The 24,046-nt window shown below is 42.5% G+C and overlaps 1 long non-coding RNA gene across 3 annotated transcripts in view; it reads left to right on the top strand.

Moving 5' to 3' along the window:
* The window catches only part of LOC119701928, an 89,796-nt gene that overhangs the window by 43,769 nt on the left and 21,981 nt on the right, over positions 1-24,046 (top strand). For 2 of the 3 annotated variants that reach the window (XR_005257212.1, XR_005257210.1), the window contains exons 4-6: positions 16,117-16,189; positions 16,292-16,447; positions 18,431-18,552. This is a non-coding gene — a long non-coding RNA (uncharacterized LOC119701928). The remainder of the gene's footprint in view (positions 1-16,116; positions 16,190-16,291; positions 16,448-18,430; positions 18,553-24,046) is intronic. The other variant, XR_005257211.1, reaches the window with a different exon arrangement.

Raw genomic sequence — 24,046 nt, 5'->3', positions numbered from 1 at the left:
GCATTCTACCTACAGGCAAGGGTGGTGACACTTACACTGACTTTCCAGCAATCTCTGCTGCTGCTCAGTTTCTGATCTGAAATTCTGCGTCTAATGTTGAAACAATTACACTCATCACTTTTAATCATTCCGTTGGCTCACTGTGGTGTTAAGCAGAAGCAGAGTGCAGGGGTTAGCATGATGGGCAGTAGCATTTTTCCATTTCCCTCCTTTGGCCAGCCTCTCTTTAATGACATGGAGGTTACATATTTACTGTTTCAGTTAGGAAAGCCCTTGTGGGAGGAGCAGAGCAAAAAGCTGTCCCAAAGTGCAGGAATATTGAAGGTGAAAGTTGTAGGGATCACGATTGCTGACAAGGAGCAGAGTCCTGAGCTGGGATGGGGAATGAAAGCTGTTATTAGCAAATAACATTTCCCTGGGTGTGTCGTGGGCTCATACATACTCATCTCCACATTTAAAGGCTCTTGGGAGGTGTGAAGCCTTACAGCATTTTATTTCCAGGATTGCAATGTCACCACTATGGATATTTTGTTACTGTCAGTATTAAGAAATTTTGGGATTTGAAAGTAAAATGTGAAACATTTGGAGGAATTCTTATACTTCTCAGGGGAAGAAGTGAATTTGAATCAATGTGACAAAAAATTGTCAAGTGGTGCCAGCATGCTTTGGAGAAAAGCAGTAAAATCCTTTTCCCTTCACTTCTACTAGGTAAACTAGATTATGCATTTGTGGCAAGGTTGTGCCTGAAACATGAAGCTCAACTTTAAAAAGCTTCAATCAACTCTCTTCAGGAGATCAGTCAGGACATTTACTTATAGAACTCCACAGTCTGTTTGGGTCAGTGTGTTTTGGGGAATAAATTAGAATAACTTTGCAGAAACTTCAACAGATGCTGAGGATCACAATGGAAAGCCACAAACATCAGGTCCTTGTGCGCTCCATTCTGTCCTGTAGTGCACCTAGAGCTGTCAGTCTGGACTGTTGAGTTTGTACAGCAAAGTATTGGATTTCTTCCCCTTAATTTTGGTGGGAAAAACATGAGGTTTGTTAAGCTGAACCTCCCAAAATTTTAAATTTTTTCTTCTGTCAAAGAGAGTAGGTTTTCCTTGTGACTATAAAAGTATTCAGTCTCCTCATAGGAGGATCCTCAGACTCATATTTTTGGTCTCTGCTTTTAAGCTGGAGAGTTGACAGTCAGTATTAAAATATTGTGTGTTTTGCTGAGCAGCCTGACAGTGCCACCAATAGATCCCTTAAATACTCTCAGATTTTTGAAATCTCTCTTGGAGTATTTTGGTGAATTTCCTGCTATTGCTCTCGAAAAAAAAGTGACCTAAGAAGCCATGACACAATACACTTTTCTTATGTGCTGTTGAAAATTGCCAGAACAGGTCACTTATGCATCAAAATCCATCTATTCTTCTATTCTAAACTGTACTAATATTAGTTTGAATAAACAGCAGGTAGCAGTATCGTCCTGATATTATCATAAGATAATATCTAAAATTTTAGAAACAGTCCATTAGTGAGAAATTGTTGCTCCTTGTTCATCCAGAGGGGTCTCTGCCAACCTTGTTCCAAGGGCAGTCAGTAGTGTCATGTTGTGTAAGTGGTCTCTGTTACACTGTGCTCCCTGTATGAGCTGCAGCCTTCACAGCAGGGTACTTTATCTTTGATTGCATCACTCGTGTCTGGCAAGAACAGGACAACTCAAATGCTGTTTTTACACTTGGCAACACCCAAATGGGAACTGCAGATTATGTTTGCTATGTCTCACCTCAGGTGTGGTACTAGAGTGCAGTTGTCTTTGTGCAGAGTCCCATCCTTAGCTGCAGTTTTGCCTGGCTTGGGGTGGAATTTGTATCCTCTTATACCTGGCCACAAATATCATCTAAAATGGCAGCGTGTATTATCAGTTGAGCTTTTTTTAATTTTAAGTTTTCGGTTTGTACTGTGAATGTATAAAGAATCTATTTAAAGCATTTATTCTGTGAAATGCCCAATGTGGGTAAAGCCAGAGTGTTAAATATGTTAGATAAGGGATGATATTCACCTTTGTTTGTCCCAGCACCTTGCTGTGTCTCCCCATCAGCTCACTGGGACCTGGTGAAGGTCACAATCTGTGCCTGAGTCACCTATTGAAGAGCAAGCACAGCAGCACACTGGGGGCATAGCATTGGTTGGCATTGTGGTCTTAAATGGGTTTTAAATGTTAAAGGGCAGGGGTGCCATGGCAGTAGCTAGGAAAGGGACTTGGGGGCAGTATTTTTATATGGCATCTTCAGGAATGGGTTGCCTGAAGTCTGCAGGGTGAACAATGTTCTCTGCCTCGTTGCTGGCAGCAATTTGCAGCCGTTTCTGGTACAAATGGACACAGCTCTGTTCTATTTATGGAAGGTTCCTGTAATGTGCTCAGGCCTCCCACTGGCTTCAGTGAAGCTGTTCCCATTTACGAGGCTGGTGAACCTGGCCCGTGAACTCTGCCAGTCACTCATCAGGTCTGAGACACAAAGCCAGCCTGAGAGCTGACAATATTTATGTAATTCTGCCTGAAGATTGCTGTCTTGGGGTGAACCCAGCAAGGAAGAGAAATTTTGCGTGCTCAGACCAAAAATCAAGTGCTTAATTTTTCCATGGAAGATTTGTCCATTAACTTTAATGAAGCTTTTTTTGGGGCTTACCAGTCTGAAGAGAGCTATTAAACAAAAGGGAGTTTGCTTGCCAGGCATTTTCCCTGCTCCCTCAGTTCTGTTTCTTTATAGCCAGAGAAACACTTTCAGCCATATATCTTTAGAGCAATGCTAACACTTAGTGACCAGTTAAGTAAATCCCACTTGTTAAATTCTTGTGGCTGCATTATGCTGGGAGCCTTACTCTAAGGGCCCTGTTCTGTCACTGCTTGTTTTTTTCCACTTAAAATGAAGTGACTTGGATGGGATACACAGATTGGTGATGCAGGAGAAATCTTCTTCTGCAACTGGAAGGTGGCATGATGTGGCACTAGAGCTGTTATTTGCCTCCTCTGTGGAAGGTTTGATGCCTTGTTCAGGCTGCCCTAGAGCAGAGTCTGGACAGAGCTAAACAATAAAGCAGGGATTTATTCAAAGGATCTCCTCCATGGATCCACCTTGGGCAGCACAAGAGCCCAGCCAGGGCTGCACCCAAGATGAACCCAAATGGTCCCAAAATGCACGAGCGCTCCCGGGGTCTCTCCCTTGGATCAGTTCTGCTCCATTTGCACCTTGCAGTTCATTGTCCCATTCCAGCTTTAGCCCAGGCACTCCCATCCTGCTTGTTTTTCTCTCTCCAGCCCACGCTGTTTGTGCTCTTGGGCTGAGATTTGGATCATTTGTCCTTGGTGCCCAGCTGGAGCAGGAATTGTTTTGTCTCCCTGCTCTGTGCAGAGAGCTCACCATCCCTTAATATGAAGCTCAGAAGCAGCACAGGATGTGAAAAATATGAAAGCTAAAACCTGAAGAATCGGGAGCAGTGCCTCACCTCTGTGAGACCTGCAGTGCCCCCTTCCCTTCACAGTGGTGGACATTAATGTCCTGAAAAACCTGACACGTTCATGTTTGGAATTCCAGAGCTTCCTTGGGACACCACCTGTGCCTGCCAGTGTCTTTCTCCCAGACCAAAGAGACAAATGACTCCTCTGACCATTTGCCTGCCTTCTCCATGGGGAGTGTGTCCCTCCTGTAGGCCCTGCACTTACCAGCCCCTGCCTGCCTTCACAAACACCCAGGCACCACATTTATCTTCCCCTCTTCCATGGGATTGGGAGCCCAGTGTGCTCCAGATTAAGGTGAGCACCTTACCCCTACAGGTATTATCTCTCTTACAATCCTGCAAAAAAAAAAAAAATGCCCACAATTTCTTGGTGTACCAGATCTCTTATTTCAATTACTAAATACTGTTCAGAAGTCATAGCTCAGGAGTTCTGGCCTAATTTCTCTTACAAATTGCTTGTACGGATTTCTCTCGCTAGAAAATTAATTGACCATACAATAAACTATTTTCCCTTGAGCAGGGACTATTCTGTTTCCTATGACGTTACAGTAAGCTGTCTTTGGGCCAAATATTTAAAGGTATTTAGGTGCTTAAAGATGCAGGTAATGTGAATTTTCCAAAATACCTAGCTGCCTAATACACAGTGCTTTCAGTGGGAGTTGCCATCAAAGAGCTTCTAAAAATCCCACTGTGCACCCATCTGCTCCTTTAAGCACCTGAATTCCTTTAAAAAACAGGTCCTTCCCTCCTCAGTGGCGACAAATTTTATTTTTCCTAATGCAGATGGAGCTTCTTAATGCCTTTTCTTAGATATAGCCTGCCACCTTTAGCTTATTTTCATTGTTTTGATTATGATGTCAAAGCTGGTTGATGATCATGTTTATGCAGTTCCAAGCAGAGCGTGGGCACACAGCATCTATCCTTTATGACACCAACTTGGCACAGCAGCTGATGTTAATAAATCAGGGCTAAGAGGTTTGTAGGCAAGCAAACTGTCAGGAAGTTACTGCAACTTCTGCGGCGTATTAAATGATCTGTGTTTTGTTCTAACTTTTTAAACCCTCTTTGAGGACCGGTGTTCTGTTTCTCATTAGTGGGTCTTTGATCCAGTGAAAATATCAGTCCCTTGGGTTAATATTTCATCTGACTATAGGGCCATGTAATTTGCTACGACACTAAGTCAATAGGTCTCTGCTGGCTTACCCCAGCAGGGCTTGTGTGTGTAGGCAAAAAATTTCTCTGCAAAACAAGAATAATGTGGGTCTAATCAAGAATTTATTTCTCTGCTTAACCAAAGGAAAAAAGCAGAGTGTGAACATCCATCCATCTAGGCACAAAAGAGGCTTGAGGGGAAGAAAACATTTCACTTTGTATCAATTCACATTCTCAATTTAATACATAAACAGGAGTGTCAGGACGTGTACATCTTGCAGAGCTGCGGAAATAGCAGTGGATTGATCTATCATTATTTACTGGCTGGGCCATCCTATCTATGTGCTTTCTGTTATAATGTACTTGGAAACCTCAGAGGGTCCTTCTGCATTAACCTCCACCTTCTGTCCTCATCTCTCCCTCTGGCCACCCCGTGCTCCATCCTGAAATTTTAATTTCCTTGCACAAGGTGCTATGGAATGAAAATAAGCATTTGTCTGTGGAGAGTTTGCTGAGTCTGGAATATTCAGTGTGGCTTAAGCTAATTTAAAAACAAGTGACTAAAATTGTGCTTTTACTTTTTAAGGCTTTTCCAGCAATATTTTATTCTGTGGTCTCCAAAGGAGTGAAGCCTTTACGAATATGCATTAATCCTCACTGGGAATTGATCCAGAGCTTGTTTTAAGCATATGCTTAAGTGGTTTGTTGAACTGGGGCCATGGCTGCCCAGACCCATCTCTGGATGAGATTTAATTGAGCAATGAGAACATTTGAATTCATTTACTTGTACTTGTGGGATTTGAAATAGATAGATTTATTTTTAAATCGTTATTGATGAGATTTACAAGGATTTGTGCACATCTGATATTTGGATTCACTGTGAGAGAAAAGGTCTAATCCTCCCTATGACTTTGCAAAAAGAAATCTCTTTAGTGCAATGCATGCCTGATACTGTCTTCAAAGAACAAGCAAATATTTTGTTATATTTTCACTGTGCTGAAATAGCTCTTTGTTGTGTGGGTTTTGCTTCTTGCTTGGTTTTGGCTTGAGATTTTAAAAATTTGTTTTCTTGCGTGGGTTCCATTTCTGTCCTGGGTGTGTGAGGAGCAGAGCCCTGTTGCAGAGGAGCCTCGTGCTCTGGTTGATGTGTTAGCTTCTCACTGACCCACTGCAGCTCATTCATGAGTTTTCAGCAGTGACAGGCTGAATGCCCAGAGTGGTCACTGATTAGACTGCCACTCCTAATATTCTCATCCCTGCAGTTATCAAGCAGGAAAATAGTGACAAGCAAATCTACGCAGCGTGGGAAATGCAGAGTCTGAGAAACCGGGGACTTGGGCACCTTGTGGCATTTCCTGAGCCCTCAGTGGCATTGGGTGTGATAGCACAGTGGTCTGGAGCAGAAAAGGAGCCCAGAACCTGGCAAATAGCAGGCAAATCTCACATTGTATTTGTGACTTTTATATTGCTGCACGATGCCTTAGGGGTAGGAGAAGAATTTCAGAGTCCTGGGTGATTCCTCCCAGCTTGGGTGCTCAGTTGAGGTGCTGAAGAGATCAGACCCTGAAATTTCAGGGCCACCTCCTGAACTCCAAAATCTCTCTTCATCAAGACAAAGTTCTCAATAAGGTCACTGGGTGTTTTCCTCAGACTTGGGGATATCAGAATTTAATGGTCCTTTTTTATTTTTTTTTAATCAAAGAGGCCTCTTTATCACCATAAATGAGGATTTCAGACCTCATGAAGACAGTCTATTTAACCAGGTTTTATAGTAGAGGAACACAGCATTTTCTGACTGACATGTGGTAAAATGAGATCTTTGATTTCCTTTTGGCAAATTTCTTTTTGCACCTGTTTTTCTTTCCCATTATTTGTGCAGATTTGGATCCCACTCCTGCCATTGTCCTGACTTTCTGATGAGTTTCCAAGGAACATTTTTAATGTCTTGGGCTCCCTGAATTCCCTGGGTCAGTACCAAAGGCTGAGATGTATGCAGCTGGTCATGACATTCACCTGGGATTTGCTGAGGCCAAAATTAAAGCTCCAGCTTGAATCTGGGTCTCCTGTGTCTCAGGTGAATACAGTAATGTCTTTATTCTAGATAGCTTTTTTTCTTTACAGTTCCAAAAAATATTTATCTGACCACCTCCCTACAAAAAAAAAAAAAATACAATAGGAAGAGCAGGATTCCATGAATCAGTATTTCCCAGAGAATTTTTTATTTGTCAGAATACTCCTGATTGATTATAGTTGTTTACTTAAAAGCACCTTTGCTTAGGCTTGTGTCTAAAAATACAAATTCTCCTTAGAATACGGGAAGTGCCAGGTACTTTAACAAACAAGGAACATGCTCTGAAGTTACACACATCTAAACAAGGTGACCCAATAAATGTTTTATGGAGCAGAATTAGGAAAATAACCACAGTAGTAATCCAGATGGATAAATGTAAGTCCCCTGGCTATGGTGAGCACTTCCCTGTGCTCTTTGCTGTCTTTTCCCCCCTCCTCAGGGCAGTTTTTTTAAGCTCTCTGGCACAGGGAGTTTCAGAGCTGTGCTGGGCTGCGCTAATGGCAGACAGAGAGAAATTCTCTGTGTTCTACCCCACACAGGGCAACGAGCTCTCTTCCTATTCCTTTGAAACAGCAATGCCTTAAATTCCAAAGTTGGTCAAATCTGTGAATCTCTGTTTTCCTTGGTGGAAGTTGAGGACCAGTGTCCAGGCATCCATGTTTGATTCCATGCACAGATGAACATCTGGATGTGTGGCTCTTGCAGATGTGCACGTGAACCCCATCTATAGCACCAGCTGGAACCCAGGCTGGGTGGAAGGAGAAAACAAAATAAAAATATAATAATTGATCGTAAAACATTCTGATATGAGTTAAACCTTAACAACAACTTTCCCCTTTTATAACCAGAGACATTCCCCGTGTTTGGGGCAGGGTGTTAAAGCATTAGAAAATTCCCTATGTTTAGCATTTGAACGCACCCCATGGTCCTTGTTACAAATTCATTTTTAAAACCCTCACAGCTGTATGCCCAGGTTGTGTGAGGTGCTCCATGGCCCATCCTGCCCCTTCTGCTCCCTACAGCTCTCAGCCCTCCCCCTACATAAGGGAAGGAAGGTGAGGCCAGTAATCAGAGTGGAAATCCTCAACTTGAAGAGTAAAAAAAGAAATAAGAGGGGGTAATTGATAAAGTGTAGCAGGTCACACATGCAGTGCTCTTGAAATAACCATTTTAAAATTACTCAGCTGTGTGGAGAGACACGGGGATAAAGTGTGGCTTTTGTTGGCTTTGTGACCATATCTAAAGTGTTGTGGTGTCCCTAGAATAGAGGGTACACAGTAAAGGTTTGGGTGGGGGGGATTAGTGCAAGACTCAAATTAGAAGTGGGGAAAATAATGGTGCAGAATGTGATGGTGCAGAATGTGATGGTGCTTTGCCTTCTCCTTCCAGCTGTTGCACTGGGAAGGGAGGGAGTCCCCATCTGCACATGGCTCTTGCCTGGAATATCAGGCACTTTGGGCCCAGCTGGCTGAACCCTCCCACAAAAGCTCTGCTGTGCACCAGGAACGTTTCAGGATACTCTTGCAAGCGTGAGTGCATCCATAATTCTGTTTTTAAAGACAAATCATTTCAAGTAGAGTGCATAGAGCTCATGACACAAACACATCTGGATTTCAGTTGTTGATGTGAAATATTCACAGTCCAATATGGTAGGAGCAGATGTTGGATTGACACTCATTGTAAATGTGAATGATCACATCACAAATCCCATATGTAGCTTAGTTGAGAGCAGCAAAGCCTACCTGCCCACCTCAGTTTTGCTCTAGGGTTAAAAATATTTGCTTGCACTCCTAATGTTAGTCACCACTCTTTTTTTAGGTGTAGGAGATTATAATAAACCTCAGAAAGGTTTAGATGTAAACTGTGGTAGGAATTGAAACAACTGCCTTAATTGGAAACACTTGGTTTGAAATGAAACATAAAAAAAACTCTTTAAAATGTTTAACATTTTCATATTTTGTGCTTAGTAAGCACTGCTGCAGAGGTCAGTGGTATCAAACTTAATGGGTTGATCATGAAAAGACATCAAGTGTCTGTGCCTTCTGCTAAGGTATATAGAGGGGAAAGAACTTCTGGTGCCTTTGAGGAAAAGTAGCTGAGGAAAGAAAAGTGCAGCCAAACAGGTGAGTCAAGGCTCCACAGAAAAGCCACCTGATTTTCCAGGAGCTTTTCACACCCACAGCATTTTGAGTGTGAGTTCTATTGGTGTGAACACTGCGTGTATGGCCTTCTTTTTGTATTTACTTGTGAGTGTATCCACCAGCTGGAGGATCTTCAAAATTGTTTTGGATTCTTAAAATGTGACCATCTTCCAGAGCAAAATGCTCCCAGACACAACAGCTGGGGCCAGAACTTTTGCAGAAGAAAAGCCCAGGTCATGTCCCCCTTCCCCCCTCTCAAAGCCTTGTTGGTTCACTGAACATTCAGACCACGATCTGTTCTTGGTGCAAGTTACAATTCTCCAGCACACTGAGGGCTCCAAACCAGGGTAGGGCCGTGTGGGATTTCAGTGTGTGACCAAGGATGAGTGAAAGATGTCAGAAAAGAGATTAAACAACCGAGGAAATAATTAGGCACAAGCTGAAGGTTAGAACCTCCATGCCAAGGTGTGGGACAAAGAATCCTAGAGATTCAAGAGGGAGTCAAAGGGTTAAAGCAATGAAACCTGTGTTGGGCAGTGTTTTAAATAAAGAAAAGAGAAGTCAGGGCAAAAATGAGAAAGTTTTGAGGAAGAGTTGGAGTGCAGGGGTAGGAAGAATCTGAGTGCATTAGGAAAAATGCACTGGGGAACAGGGGCAGCAGGGAATTGTGTCTGTTTTTGTGTTACAAAGAGCACATCCTCAACTGAGCCATCTCAGAGCTTAAAATGATTCAGACTTCAGCTTAACTTCCTTTCCTAAGAGAGGATTTCATTTCTGAATAGGCAAACATTTAAAATTGTAAAGAAGAAAAAGCAAGTACTTTGCTTGGAAGGATGGATGAAACATAAATCTTAAGCAGAACTATAAACTGTTGAGACAAGGCATTTTTGTTGGATTATGTAGCTCATATCAGATAGCAATAAATCAATCCTTCAAAGACAAAAGACTATAGAAAGAAGAATAAACCAAAGACTCTCCAAATAACAAAGGCCAGATACACAAAAGTAACTAAGGAGCTGAAGAGGCAAATAGATGCCTGGCAGGATTTTAAATGGGATCATTCAGCACAGACAATCATCACCTGCTAGTGATTATTGGTGTCTTTAGGCTCCTTCAGGCCTAGACACTTCCATGACTGAGGTTAAAATTCCCATCAGCATCAGGGAAATTTAACTCATAGCCTTAAAATCGGCATGGTTGGTGCATCATCCCTCAGGTAAATGAAAACTTTACCTCGTGGATGGGTTTGACCTATTGTGAGCTTTGACAGCAAACATGTCTTAACACAGTTCTGTCTTTAATCACTTGGGTCATGCCACTGAGATGGGAAGTTCTGCACAGATTTATTTACCTTGGTTCCTGATCCAGGACTTCATATAATAACAGATTTTTGAGGCAAACTCAAAATCTTATTGGGTATGATGACAAAATACTAGTAGTGGGTGTAAGTCACTGGTGCTAGTTAATGCTAACTAGCTCTCACACTTCAGAAATTAATTTTCTGTACTGTGAATTCCTATATTTTGGCCAAAAAAAGCCCCATTCCAGGGCTGGAAATAGCAAAATCCATGTCACACTCTGTGCCTGTACTTTGTACTCCCAGTCCCTTCTTGTTCAGATTATCCAGACTTTTTACAGCATGCTGTGGCATGTTCCTAACCTGCACACACCTCGGCCTTCTCCCTGGGAATATCAAAGAATAAAAGGAGATTAAGACTTGGGACTCATCCTGACTCACAGGCAGAACAGTCAGAGAAGCTGAGAAGTATTTTATTTCCAGGTCCCCTGGCTGGAAGTGCTGGGGACAGTCCTTTTAGCTGAGCTCTGCTGTACTGGTAGCTACATTTTCATCCAGGATCAAATTTGGCTGGTTTGTTTGTTGATATTTAATAAAAGGATGACTCAAGTCTTAAACAGTTGGGGGTGTGTGCAGGAAAGGGATTCCTGTCCTTCCTAAATCAGAAGAAGTAAATGTAATGCAGACAGTAAGAGGGGGAAAAAAAAAAGAAGAAAACTTGCTATACATCTGTTTTAAAAAGACAGGCAAACAAATATTCAGGGCACGAGACCTTAGCATGGCAGAAAATTACTAGAACATGCCAGACATGGAGAATAAAAGGCAAGCAGGCAATGTTGCTGCTGGAACAAGCAGAGATGTGAAAAATGTAGGAAAATCTGCAAGTCTTTATTTGCCACTAGTCTGACAACAGATGATGATGATGACATATCTGTGAACATATGTTATGAGAAAAAGGGCTGCTATCACAAGCTATGCAGTGATTGGGTCATTGAATATTTTTAGCTCCGGTTCTGGTTCTGGTTGGCCTCTATATCGTCTTGAGTTAGTTCAGTGTCCCCGTGGAATACTGTTCTACAGAATACTCTAAGTGCATTTATTGAGAAAGGAGCCCTGGCATTTGAATACAATATAATTATGATTGTGATCCAAGCCTATACAACTTTAGGTTTGCTTCATCAAAGATTAATATTCTGTTTCTTGGACTTTGCACACTTACAGAGTTCAGCTGGAAAAAATATCAGAGTGCACGTCTTACAAGTGAAATGGTACTTTTGTGTTCTCCTCTCCCCTTTGGCAGCAGAAAAGTGCTTTTTCCATTCCACATCTTATGACATGCGGTACTTAAAACAGGGCAGTGTGGAAACACCATGAGAATAAGTCTTCCTGCCTTGGCTCAAAATGCGCTTACCTGTTTAAAGCAGAAAAATATGCTTTTCCAAAAGCTTGTCTATACATTAATCCTGCCCAAGGGCACTTCTGGTATGTGCCTTCACTGCTTACCTGGCTTTTATACGCAACTGCTTGCTTTGGTATTGCCTAAAAAGTGATTTTTTTTACTAATTGGGCAAAGACTGGACAGTGCAGCAGGAGATTGTCCACCTGCTATTCCCGATAATTTGTTCTTAAAGGAAGCAAGCACCTCACTGATGCACTCCTTCCCATGCATCTCCCCCAGCACGGTGATGTATTTTTGGTCTCACTGCTTACTCTTTGCTCTTACTGCTGTTACAATCCCATTTTCCCCCCTCTTTTTAATTAGACCCCCTCAGTAGAGGAAGGGGTAAAAAGAAGGAGGCAGTGTTTGCAAATGGCAAATCAGTCCGTGGGGACTGCTGGGATTTTAAGGGCAGCTGCTGTTCAATGTATCTGGTGTGTCACTTTCTGTTTTGTGCCACTGTTTTATTGCTGCTGTGGGAATGGAGCAAAAATAGAGGCTACTGCAGTTGTGTTGAATAACCATCAACGTGATCCTAGCCGATGTGTCAGTCCCTCACTGGGCACAAAAATGTCCATATTTGATATCCGCCACCCACCCTGGCCTGGAAATGAAAACAGCAACATGCTAAATAGCTAGAGAACAGCATCATTAGCTGGAAGACTCAGCTGATGCACACGGGTGTGTTAGTGCTGCTATGCATGTGTGGGTGTGAGAATATCCCTGCATCTCCAGAAAGGCTGGTGTAAGTAAATAATTCATAAGGTGCACGCAGTGTATTTAAATGTTAAATACATTGCCTTTCAAATCCAGTGCAACAATTGAAACCTGCGTTTGGCTACCACCATTCGGCTGCTGCATATTTAAAGTCAAATCACAAATTCAAAGTGAAATCCACAGTGTGGAAATGCTGAGTAAAAGCCACCCAAGCCCTAGTTTTTGACGGACCACCTAAGCTTAACAGCCTAGCCCTTTGTGGAGCTCAGATTCCCTTCCTCCCAAGCAGGAGTGCTGCATGTTTCCATTTGAGCGCAAAGTCTTGACATCAGGAGTGCTGACTCACGGGACAGCGAGGAAGGAACATTTCTGTGGCTGCTGGTGTGGCCAAAAGTGGTGTGGATTTACCCTGCCGTGACTTCCCCTGCCCTGTGCCCCATGTCCTGTCCCCAGGCACCTGCACCTGCTGCTGGAGAGGAGCACAGGGCTGTTAAACACATTTCACAGCTGCTAGCTGCCACAGTCCGGGGTTGAATCTACCTGGATTGTTTCACCTCTCCTTCCTGTTGGGCGCCAAAAGTTTATCCCACATCAAACCAGGGTGACTTGATGGACCAGGTGGTCTGGGGGAGCAGTGGCCCCTGCCACCCACAGACAGGTGACAGGCTAGGTGGTTGAGTTAGCCGGGTAAATTCCCTGGGCTCCCATCGGGGGTAGATGCAGTCCAGAAGACAATTCCTGAACTGGGAGGTGAATTCCTGAATAGGTAAGTGCAGGAGCCTGACCTTAGGTAATGCAATAAATGAGATCTCTCGGCAACATGTCTCTCACAGTAAACACGGGAGAGTTCTACCTGTGGTTGTCTGTAAGATAATCATGTTCTTTGAACCCCCCTGTTATTTACATACAATACACTTTTCTTTGTCCTTTTTGACTGCAACTTAATAGAATCAGCTCAAGTACCGATCCAGGAGAGCAGCTTTTGAAATCGCTCGTCCTCCTTCAGAAGTAGCTAAAAGCAGTACCTAAACATGTAGTAGCATGCGACTTCTCTGACGAGGAGATGGAAAAATCCCAATTTTTGAGGCCATGGAAGGCCGGCCGGGCTTTTGTTCTCCCCAGGGCGCAGCAGCGGCTCCCTGAACCGGCCGCGTTTCCCCGACAGATGGCACTGCCTTTCTCTCGTACTTCGCCCAAAGTTTAAAAACATTTCGTTAAAAATAGCTGCCCCACATTCTTAATTGGCAATCCTTTTTCTGTTTATTGTTAGGCACAAATCAAACGCTGTTTAGCTCTTCAGGCGAGCTCAATGCACAATACATAAAACCATAATGTGAAACACGCAGATTTTCTTATTCTGTTCTGTATCTGCTTGTTACAGCAGAAAATACTGAACAATTTGTGGTTCGTCACTAACTTAGTTATGATAAAATGTTATTTTTTTCGTCATGAAGATAGAACCATTTTTTTTTAGTCTTAAAACTTGCTGTGCTGCCTGCACAACGCCCCTGTTTTCACATAAATGGAGCCAATGTTATTGCAGCATCTCTGGACTTCAGCTACAGTAATGGAGTGCCTAAGGCATTTGAAAATGCCCTGAAACAGGCTTCAAACTCTTCTGTGCTGGCTGGTCTTTCTCACGTGAGGGGATGGACCCCCCACAGCAGGGTCCTGGGGTACTGGGCGCTGTCAGAGTCCCTGGGCCAAACCCTCTCCACAGGGGCTGGGAGCACTGCAGGAAAACGTGGCTCCAGCACGTCCCTTCTCCTTCTCCGACCCTCCCCAGGTGATTGCCATGGGGGATTCTCCACAGCTCCTTACCAGGGTCTCCTGAAGCCAGCTCGGCTCCTGCGGGGAGCGGGCGTCGCTGGAGGTGAGCCTCCCTCTGCTCTCTCCTCAGCGAGCTAATCATTTCTGGAGCCTCTTCTGGGACCCCTTTCATTTCTGCAATTCCTTGGGCTATGCTGAGCAGAAAGGCCAAATCTCTCCTTTACCAAATGCAATCCCAATGGCCTGGCTAGCTCCTAGTTTGGTCTGCGCCTCGTCTTTCTTTCCGTGGCCGAGCGGGTTACGGTGAGGCAGAAGGAACATGTTTTGTTTTGCTTTATTTCTTTGCCTGCTCTTGCACACGGACAGATTGTCAGCCAGCTGCCCACGGTTTCGGCCCCTTCCACCTCCCCCCACAACGGTCACAAATCCAGTGGAGGTCCTGATCCACACAAGAGCTCTGTTCCCTACCGGGGCTCTCCCAGCACTGTCGGTGGCTCTACCCCCAAACACGTTTTGTGTGTGCTCCAAGGCGGTGGCACTGCTGGCCTTTCAGCACAGATGCATGGGAGAAATTCCTTCTAATATGCATTCACATGTCTCTCTCTCCAGTGACCTTTATTTGCCATCTCCTTGCCTATTTAGTTCATTTATTCGACCCTTCTGAAGTGGCTCATAATATTCTCGTAATACTGGACAAGTCACAATAATTGTATCAAATTCCAGTGTTATTGGCTGAATTTTTAAGCCCCTTCTCCTGTTTGCTAACATATTAAACAGTGCTGTACCTAACACAGTTCTTTGAGTCACCTCATTGTCAAAGCAGTTGAAAGCCTTTTCTTCTTCTTCTTCTTCTTTGGTGATTTTTACTTCCCAAGTTGGTTTTGTTCCCTTTGTCACTTTTTGTGATGAAGGCTATCAGCTGTTTTTAGAAAGAGCAGTAGAATAATCAGATGTGCTTGTACTTGAGGCAGTTTACATTCTGAGCCTTATTTTCTTTTTAAAAACTCTGCACTATTCTCTCCCTTTTATATAATGACGGTCTGGTTCTTTTCATACTTTATTTTTGTTTTAAGAGATTTGCTTGCCTGGTGGTAAGGTTTAGTAAGCTGCAAATTTCAAGGCTGGCTCAACATGTTTTTAAAGCTAATACTCACATAGCAGCTTCCAGCAGCTGATGGTAATGAGCAAGGATGTAGGGGTTTTTAATTAGTTACTCCAATGCTTCCTTGAAAATATTTGTGTGCACACAAGCCAGTTCTGGAGTTCTGTTGCTCCTAAATGCAAATGTTGTAGCACTTACTGCCTTAAAAAAAGTCTTTAATATTGATTTTTTTATTTTTTTTTTTTTACGTGGGAGAATAGATGTGTTGAAATGGCAGCTTAAAATCCTCTTTTGAATACAGGTGTAAGTGAAATATTTGGGGTCCTTGAATACATCACCTTTAAATACTCATTTGTCTCTCCTTCAGTCCTCCTGCTTCTTAGCTCTGTATCTCTCTCCATGTGCAGGTAAAAAAGTGTTGCTTCTTTTCACAAGCAAACAGTCAAAAATATTTCTTTTTTCCTAGACCTAATTTCTATCCTGCATTTTTTAAGACAGCAGCACGTATGGTTTTGTTTCAGTTTCTCCTGCTGGGGGTTCTTCTGCTTTGAGGATAACCGGTAAACAGCTGACCATGTCAACACAAACATTTATTTTTCCTTGACTTCTGTTTCCTCTTTGTGTCAAAATATTCATAGTCTAGTGAATGTATTATGATTTTGAGGCTTTCTGGTTATTAAGAACCTCTGGTGTTATTTCTTGCATCATGCCAGCCATGTGATTTCAGCCTCAGGTCCCAGACAAGCTGCAGTGCATCTTTTGTAAAGGCACTCATTCTTACTGGAAAGACTTCAGCTTATTCCATCGCTGCTCTCAAGCACTTAATTTTAACCTAATACTTTACGTTTTAAAAGACCAAACTTTTTTTTTTTTTCCCAACCTGCATTTGCCTACCTTCTCTTTTTTAATTACTTACAGTTGTGGCTCTGCTAGCTCATTACAAACTCCCCTGGTGTCAGGACCTTCCCTTCCAGCACTCCATGACACTCTGGTGAGTTATCCCTGCCCTTCCCTTGGGGGTGCAGTGTGTTGTGCACAGGTGAGGATTCCACAATTGCCGATAATTCAATGACTCATTTTGATTCCCTTGCAGTATCCCAGAATCATCATTGTTAGAAAATTGGGTGCCAGAACTGGGCACAGCAGCGCTGGTCCCATCAGTGAGACACACCTGTAATATCATGGCCTCCTGCATAACCATGCAAGTATTGCATTAACCTTAGCCCATGGATTGCATAGGGAATTCATGGTAAATTGATTTGCTGAAGTCCCTTTCAGTGTCACTGCATTTCAGGATATGGTATTCTGTGTTGTTAGTCTGACCTACATTCTATCTTCTGACATATCTGACTTGGTGTCAGCCTGTATTAAAAACCTTTTTAAAGATATTACTTCATTTTACAAGCTGATTCAAACAGCACATTATAACTGACCAATCCCAATCTCTCCAATTGCTATTTGACCTTTTTTGGTTTTTAAATGTACCTTTACAGTACCCAGTTTAAAATATTTCAAGTATTTTCTTTCCTTGATATTTTCAAAAATTCCTGTCCTGAATGTAGTCAAAAGGCATTTTTTAAAAAAATACTAGAAACACTGGAAATGCTACTAAATGCACCCATATTCAGGTATGATGACCAACAGATGTGCTTTTTCAGGTTTTAATATGTTTTACTGTTGCATATTTTTAGTGTTGTTCTTTAACAGAATATAACACAAAAACTTTCAGAAAATATGAATCCAAAATGTAAATGCAATTACTTTTTTTACAGCCAAATATTTTGAGAAATGAAAAAAATTACGTCAGCCTTGTTAAAAATATATTTTTATATATACATATATTCTATATATTTTTTTAAATATATATATGCTTTCCATATACTGACTAGGCATTATGACCTCATTTTTCAACTTTTTTTTTTTTTTTTATCACAACCTGTGGTAACTTCTCCAAAGGGTCACCTTAGCCCCAGTTCCTGATCCCAATGGTTCTGTGAATTTCTCTCTGTCTGCAGCTCCTTCATTTCATGTGGGTGAAAAGCTGATTTGGCCACCTTTTCACTCTGGAGGTTGTATTTAAACCTTTTCCTTGACCACCTCAATTCAGATGGCTACCAAATGCTTTTTCTCCTCCTTCCCTTTACCACTGTAAGTCCCATGCCACGAGCCACCCTCAAGACTGGTTTACCCTGGCTTTTTTATTTTTTTAACCTTATCCCATAACCACACTCTGTGAAAGAATTCCATAAAAATCTCTTTAAAATTCCCACCAGAGAAGAGACTTTATCATCCATCCTGCAGAGGGGTTCGCTGGGGTTAGGCACAGCTTCTTGATTTTCTCAGAAGGAATTTGAATTCTGAGTAGTGACTGATTCAGTAACTAATAAGTGATAGCACCCTCCACTTTTCCATCTCTGTTTGGAAGCACAGGGTTATTTTCACATGGGTATTCATGGGGTTTTTTTGATAGCTACCTGTCAATTGACAGATGAACTTTTGGATTAGTGAAGCCCTCAGAACGAGAGGCACCCGCTCAACCTGTTCAGTGTTTATTTAATGATAACAGGAGAGCCTTGGCATATCAGTGTTTCCTCGAGGAACATCCAAATATCCCCTGACTCAAAAGATCACAGAAAAGAGCAGGGGCAGGTCTGTGGGACTCTGTTTTTGCGTAGTTATTGCAGTTTTTCTGCATCTCTGTCACCTGCACAGGCTCTGTGCGCCAGACGAGGAGCTGCTTGCTTGATTCTGTAAGCTAGAATTAAGGATAATAATTCTTACTTTGAAGGCAATTCCAGATACCAGTGAATTTGCCTCAGTTACTGGCTGCTAAATTGGTTGCTGGCTGTTGTGTCAAAGCCCTTTCTTTTATTTTTTAAAACAATTTGTTTCGCCAGGGAAAAAGCAAGAAAAGCAAGGCAGTTTGCAATGATCGCACAGGGCTTGTGAGAGCCAGGCTGGGCAGGGACTGAGGTGGCCACAGACTGTGGCATCCTGGTTAGGATTTTGCCTCCTGACAGCAAACTGTGACTGCACACTGCTTTGTCTGAGTGAAGAGATGCCTCAAACCACTGTGGGTTGAGGAGGAACAGCAGAGTTTGCCAGGACAAAGCAAAGGCTGCGGAGCCCAGCTCCTGACACGGTGCTTTGAAACTCTCCAGAGGTGCAGCTGCCTCAAGAAGTGTTTTATGAAAATATTGGGCTGTTCAGCCTAAACACATCTTTTTTAAAGTTTTCTTTCAGGATAGAAGGCGTGTTGTGCTGACCATGCATGAGGAGGCCAATCTCGTTGCTAATGGATACAGGATAAAGCGTGAGGTGATATTTGTTCAGCTGAGTCACTTGCAGCCAGAGGTAAGTGACAGTTCTGGGAAGTAATAAGCTGTCATGTAGTGTTTCTTAAATGCATGGATTTTCTGAAACCCTGTTCAAGGGGTCAATAGCAGAGCAGATGCAATTGTCTGCTGTATCACAGAGACCTCGAGAGTCAACTCTGCATTTCCCTTTATTTTCATTCCCCTGAAGTGGTAAACTTTGAGAATTTCCCCCCCGAGCAAAGGAGCTTTCACTAGATGTTGGGGATAAGAACAGCCTGTTTCGTTTTGGAAATTATCTTCTATATTATTATGTTTTATTCCGGCTGTTTATTTTACAATTTTGTTACACATTATTCCTTTGGAAACCAGTCTGCTTATTACTACCACCATTTGTTAGCCAATGATATTTTAATTTTTATTTGGATTTTTGTCCTAGTGGTGTACTTGCTAAATACAATTTAGTCACAATCAAGGCTGGTCAAATCAAGCTGTCAAAATCTATGCTAGGCACAAAATTCAAATGTGCCCTCATCTTGCATCTTGTATTTGGTTGATTTCTGTGTTTCAAAGGGGTCAAACTAGGGAGGTACAAGGAAATACAACAGAGAGAGAAATACAAGAGAGAGAGAGTAAATAATCCAGACCCTTCAGAGGATCCACTAAAGGGAAAAAGACAGAGATGTGCACAATAATGAGTGTCATGGAGAAAGTGATTAGGGAGTGACTAATGCATTGTTTCTGACAATACAGGACCTAAGGGGGTTCCAGTGTTATAATCACACAGGGAATTTAAAGCAAACTTTTGTCATGCAGGGCATAATTATTTTGTGGAAGTCGTTGCACAGGATGTTACAAGTTCAGAAAAATAAGATGTATTACTGACGATAGGTCCATGGGGGACTATTAACATGAGGGTACAGTGGCAAGCTCCAGTTCCAAGTGCCCTAAGCAGCTGATTGCTGGAAGCTGAGAGGGTGTACACAGGGATTTCTGATTTGTTCCCTTTCTTTTTCTTGTCCTCTAAGAATCTCCTCCTAAGAGCCCAAAGACAGGAGGCAGGGCAAGGATGGATTTGAGTCTGACCCTTGAGTTGTGTTCGTGGACACAGCTAGCTGTCCAAAAGGGATCACAGGCAGCAGAGGAGGCACAGGAGTTCAGGATGTGCTCACTGAATCAATGCCATGGCCTGGTGGGGTTTTTAGTAGCCAGACAAATGCCAAATCCACTACAACTTCCTGCAGTACCTCAGCAACACCAGCACACCCCAGCAATCAGGTGTGTTGGTGCCCTGCTGGGAAGTGTTTTCTGGTGTGCCTGGAGCCATGGTCTCCTGGCCATCCAGGCTGTAGGACTTCACAGAAGCTGTGGGAGCATCTCCTCTACTCTCAGAGCCAGTTTTTCCACTGCAGGCAATCAGGCTGTAGAGAGGAGCAGCATCCAGCTGCACAGCTCAGCTGTGCCAGGGGCACTCAGAGGAGGATGAGGATGAACTGTGAAGCATAAATACGTGTTTGGCAGGACAGATGCTGTTTGGAAGTGCTGAAGTAAAACAACAATGCCATAGCAAGATACTGCAAGGCCTCCTGGAGTAGGTGAGGGTTTGTGTGTGCTCTTATCCACTGGTAAATATGAAATCTCTCCCTCTGAGTCATGAACAAGGATTCAGGAAGGATTGTGCACGGAGGAGTGATCAGCACGGAAAGGAAGAAATCCAGTGGGAGAAATGCCTAAAATCTGGTTTAAAGCTTCTCTGTAACATTGAGAAGTATTTGAGAGGATGCTTTCAATATAAGATGCAGCATGATAACAGCACCAAGGCAAAAATACAGAGCAAATTCTATGTGATGTGGTGAAATAAAGGAAGGAAGTTAGGAAAGGGCAGTGGAGGGATTCAGGAGGGATTGTGTTCACAGCAGGCACAACTGTCTGTCTGTTCACAGACTGGCCCAGGAAATAGGAATGAGAAGTTGCTGGAACACAGGGAGTGATGGAGGCAGCCTATATATTCATGTCTGGGGCTAAAAGACAAAGGGGAAAGCTTGGAGTACCAACAGAGATGGCAAATGGCAGAGCAAAGCTTTACAAAGCTTCAAGAATACTTTCAATCCCTGCCCGGGTGGTAAGTAGGTGTCTGGGCAGCACCACTCTGAAAAAGGAACCCATGGACCTTTCTGAGTATTCTGAGGTGGGGAATTGTGTTTTCCTTTGGGAAGGCTGCTTTGTGAGGTCAACAGTGAAGAGTAAACTCCGAAATGCCAGGTTTCTGAAAGATTTGCTCCAGTGCCAGTCAGAAGAGGACAGGGTTTCTCATCCCTTCCTCAGTAAGGAGGAAGCACAGCTCTCTGCCCTGCACCTGTCTAGAGACAGATTTTCTCCTCAGAAAATGAGAAAGCATTTTTTCTGCTGAGATACTTAACAGCATGGCATAAATTCCTCTCTCACAAATTCAGCAGACACACACAACAGCTCCCAAGTGGGCAAGTATCAGGTGTAGGAAAGACCACTGAAATTCTTTTGCTTTGGCAAGAGTTGATGAGTGGAACTTGTTTGTCCTTTTTCTTTTGTGATTGTCTTTGTTAAATAGAATCACAGACTCAGGCTGCTTTGTGTTTGAAGGGACATTAAGGATCATCTAGCTCCTCTTGTCAGGGACTGCTCCCACTGTCCCGGGGTTCTCAGAGTCCCATCCAGCCTGGCCTTGAACACTTCCAGGGATGGGGCAGCCACAGCCTCCCTAGGGAACACGCTTCATTGTCTCACTGCCCTCACAGGGAAGAAACAGTTTTGGCCAAATTTATTTGCCTTACAAAATACAAAAGCAAACATTAAATTGGTGCATGTATTTTAAAATTACTTATAAGCAGCTCAGGTTAATATATCTGTACATTTTGTTTCTATATTAATGGTCACACATTTATATTTTGTAAATCTCATTGCTCCATGTTGAGCTAAGTATATATTGAAAGTATATATTCTAAGTATACTGAAAATTATTGAGCTACAGGAAATTCTGAGAGGGAGTTTGAGTGCTGTAAAAAAACTGTGGAATATCCTTCTTCAACCATGGTTCTACCAGAAGTGTCAGACAGAATGTGATTGCAACAGTGTTACTTTAAAATCTTCTAAATGCATATGAAAATCAAGACAATAACATCTGCAATATATTCCATCTTGCACAGAAACAAATACCTACGTGCATTTAAATTATAGAAAAGAGCATGACTTTAATATTAGATTCCTGTAATCACAATTTTAAAAGCCCTTTTGTACATAGATGTAATAATAATGGCTGGGACTCCTCCCCAGAAAGCAGAGTTTCTCTCAAATCCTCTGTTCATTCCTGTAAAAGCAGAGTCAGTGTGTAATAGCTGTCTGTATATGCATCTCTGAGCTGGAGTTAGCACCTTGTATTACTGGATTTCATTTTAAAAGGACTTTCCAACAACCTATCAGGTATTTAAGGAATGCACAGTGCAGTTGTAATGATACAGGTTGCTTATTTATTTAACTTGAAAGGCTCTCTCGGCTCCCCATATCTATTTCTATATGTAGGAATTAGGAGACCTTGAATAATGAACGTGTTATTTAAATTGTGCTGTGACACTGCATAATGCTGAGAAGTCATTTTATACAGTTCACTATTCTCACAGTCAATGGTGCTTGACTTGATTGCCAGCGCCTCATAGCTAGAGTAGATCTGGGCAACGTTTTAAATTTGTTAAAAATCAGTTAGACAAAATTGTCTTGAATGAAATAGAGCAGGCTGGAGAGCTTATTCCTTCTGATAGTCTCCTAAATGAGTCTTAATTGTCATGCTTAGAATTTCCATCATAAAGTACATTTTTTATTAAAAAAAAAAAAAAAAAAAGTAATTAAAGAGTAAAGGAAGCTGAATGTTCTACCTGGTCTCTGCAAAACAATAGTGGAAGAGGCAAACTCAGCCTGACATCCTGCCTTAGGTTTCTAAACCACAATTCAGGACAACCATGGTTAAGGAAATATTGTGCCCACAATTTTTCCATCATGAATAAGGAAAAGGTGAGTAGAGCTACATTCTTCCTGTGCATCTTCACTGTGCTGGGGTCCAGCAAGTGCCCTGGTACAGCTACAATCTGCCTCCCAAACTGGTTTTACCCTCCAATAGTGATTTATTCTGCAGTGCTAGTTTGACTTGCCCAGCAACCACCATGTGCATTTTCATGATGCACCCGGGTAAGAAGTGTTTTGCTAGGACAGCACATCACATCCTGTGTGATAAAGCACTAAGAGGTTCACTTCCAGCTGCTGGGAGCCTGGGAAAGGCAGATTTTAACAGATGGGGGGGGGGAAAGGCTTTCCTGTGAGGAGCAGCACCACGAAGGCTGGTTTGCCAGAGCTGGGGTGCTCCTTGTCACCTGTGAGTGGGCATGGCATGAGCTTAGCTATGCACTGCAACTCCTCAGTCACCTGCTTTTCCCCAGTGCAGGTCACTAAACTGGGTTATTCTCCTCTACTCATTCCTGGAGGAGTTAGTAGAGGAGAAAAACCCTACGAAGTTCCTACCTTCAGACTGTAAGACTTACTTGAAAGGCAGCCCTGAAACACAGCCTTGTTCAGATCAAGACAGGATCACACTGAAATGTCACTAAAAATGAGATTGTCTTTGGAGTGTGCTGAACGTTGTGGGATGCAATCCAAGTTTCTCTTGGGAATGTTTTGGCCCAGTGTCCATGTAGGTTACCAGGTGTCACACCTATGTCTGAGGGCTCAAAGCTGTGCTGTGGGTCAGGGCTGCCTGTAGCCATGTCATCACTCTTTTGCTTGCACCTACATGTCTTCTTCTTTCTCAGGCACATTGAAGAGGCATTACTTGTAGAGCAACTGGTTTTGATGCCTCTTTGCTTATCCATTCTCTTTGTTACATGAACCATAGATATTCCATGTGTTTTCTTCCCCACACCTTTTTGATCATTTTAACTATATAATAAGGTCTTAAAAAATGAAAGAAAGGAATCTTTATTTCTAGGTACTAGAGTTCTTGTGACATGGGTTTGAAGCAGTTTATGATCAAATAGTATTTTTTAATTTGTCCTGATTCATGTGAAAGTAATTTGAATCCACATTAGTATTCTATGAACTGATCATTAACACTTTTCAACTGATTTAGTAAACATATATTGCTTCCAAAATAAATAGAAACAGGAAAGAAGTACAGTTAGTGTAGCTGAAGCATGAAAACATACACATTAACATGCAAGGCAAAACTCCAGTGTTGAAATGGGGCAGGTTATTTTTCTGGCCATGTTTTCACATCTCCAGAGGATCCTTAAAAACAATGCAATGAACATCCTAAAGTACATCTTCTAATAATTCTGCTTTGTGTACTTCACTACAAAATGGTGAACTGGGTGTGATAAATGAATTGTCACAGCTCCCCTGAAAATACTGGGTAGTCAGGAGAAGATGCCATGGGGAAGATAAAGAACACATCCTTCAAGGGGCTTGTCTCTGAGATAAGCCCATCAATATTTGCACAACCCTTTGGGCATATA

This window comes from Motacilla alba, chromosome 5, assembly GCF_015832195.1.
Source record: "Motacilla alba alba isolate MOTALB_02 chromosome 5, Motacilla_alba_V1.0_pri, whole genome shotgun sequence".
Classification (NCBI taxonomy): Eukaryota; Metazoa; Chordata; class Aves; order Passeriformes; family Motacillidae; genus Motacilla; species Motacilla alba.
The sequence above is the reverse complement of the archived record's forward strand: the minus strand, read 5'-3'. Positions and strand labels throughout refer to the sequence as shown.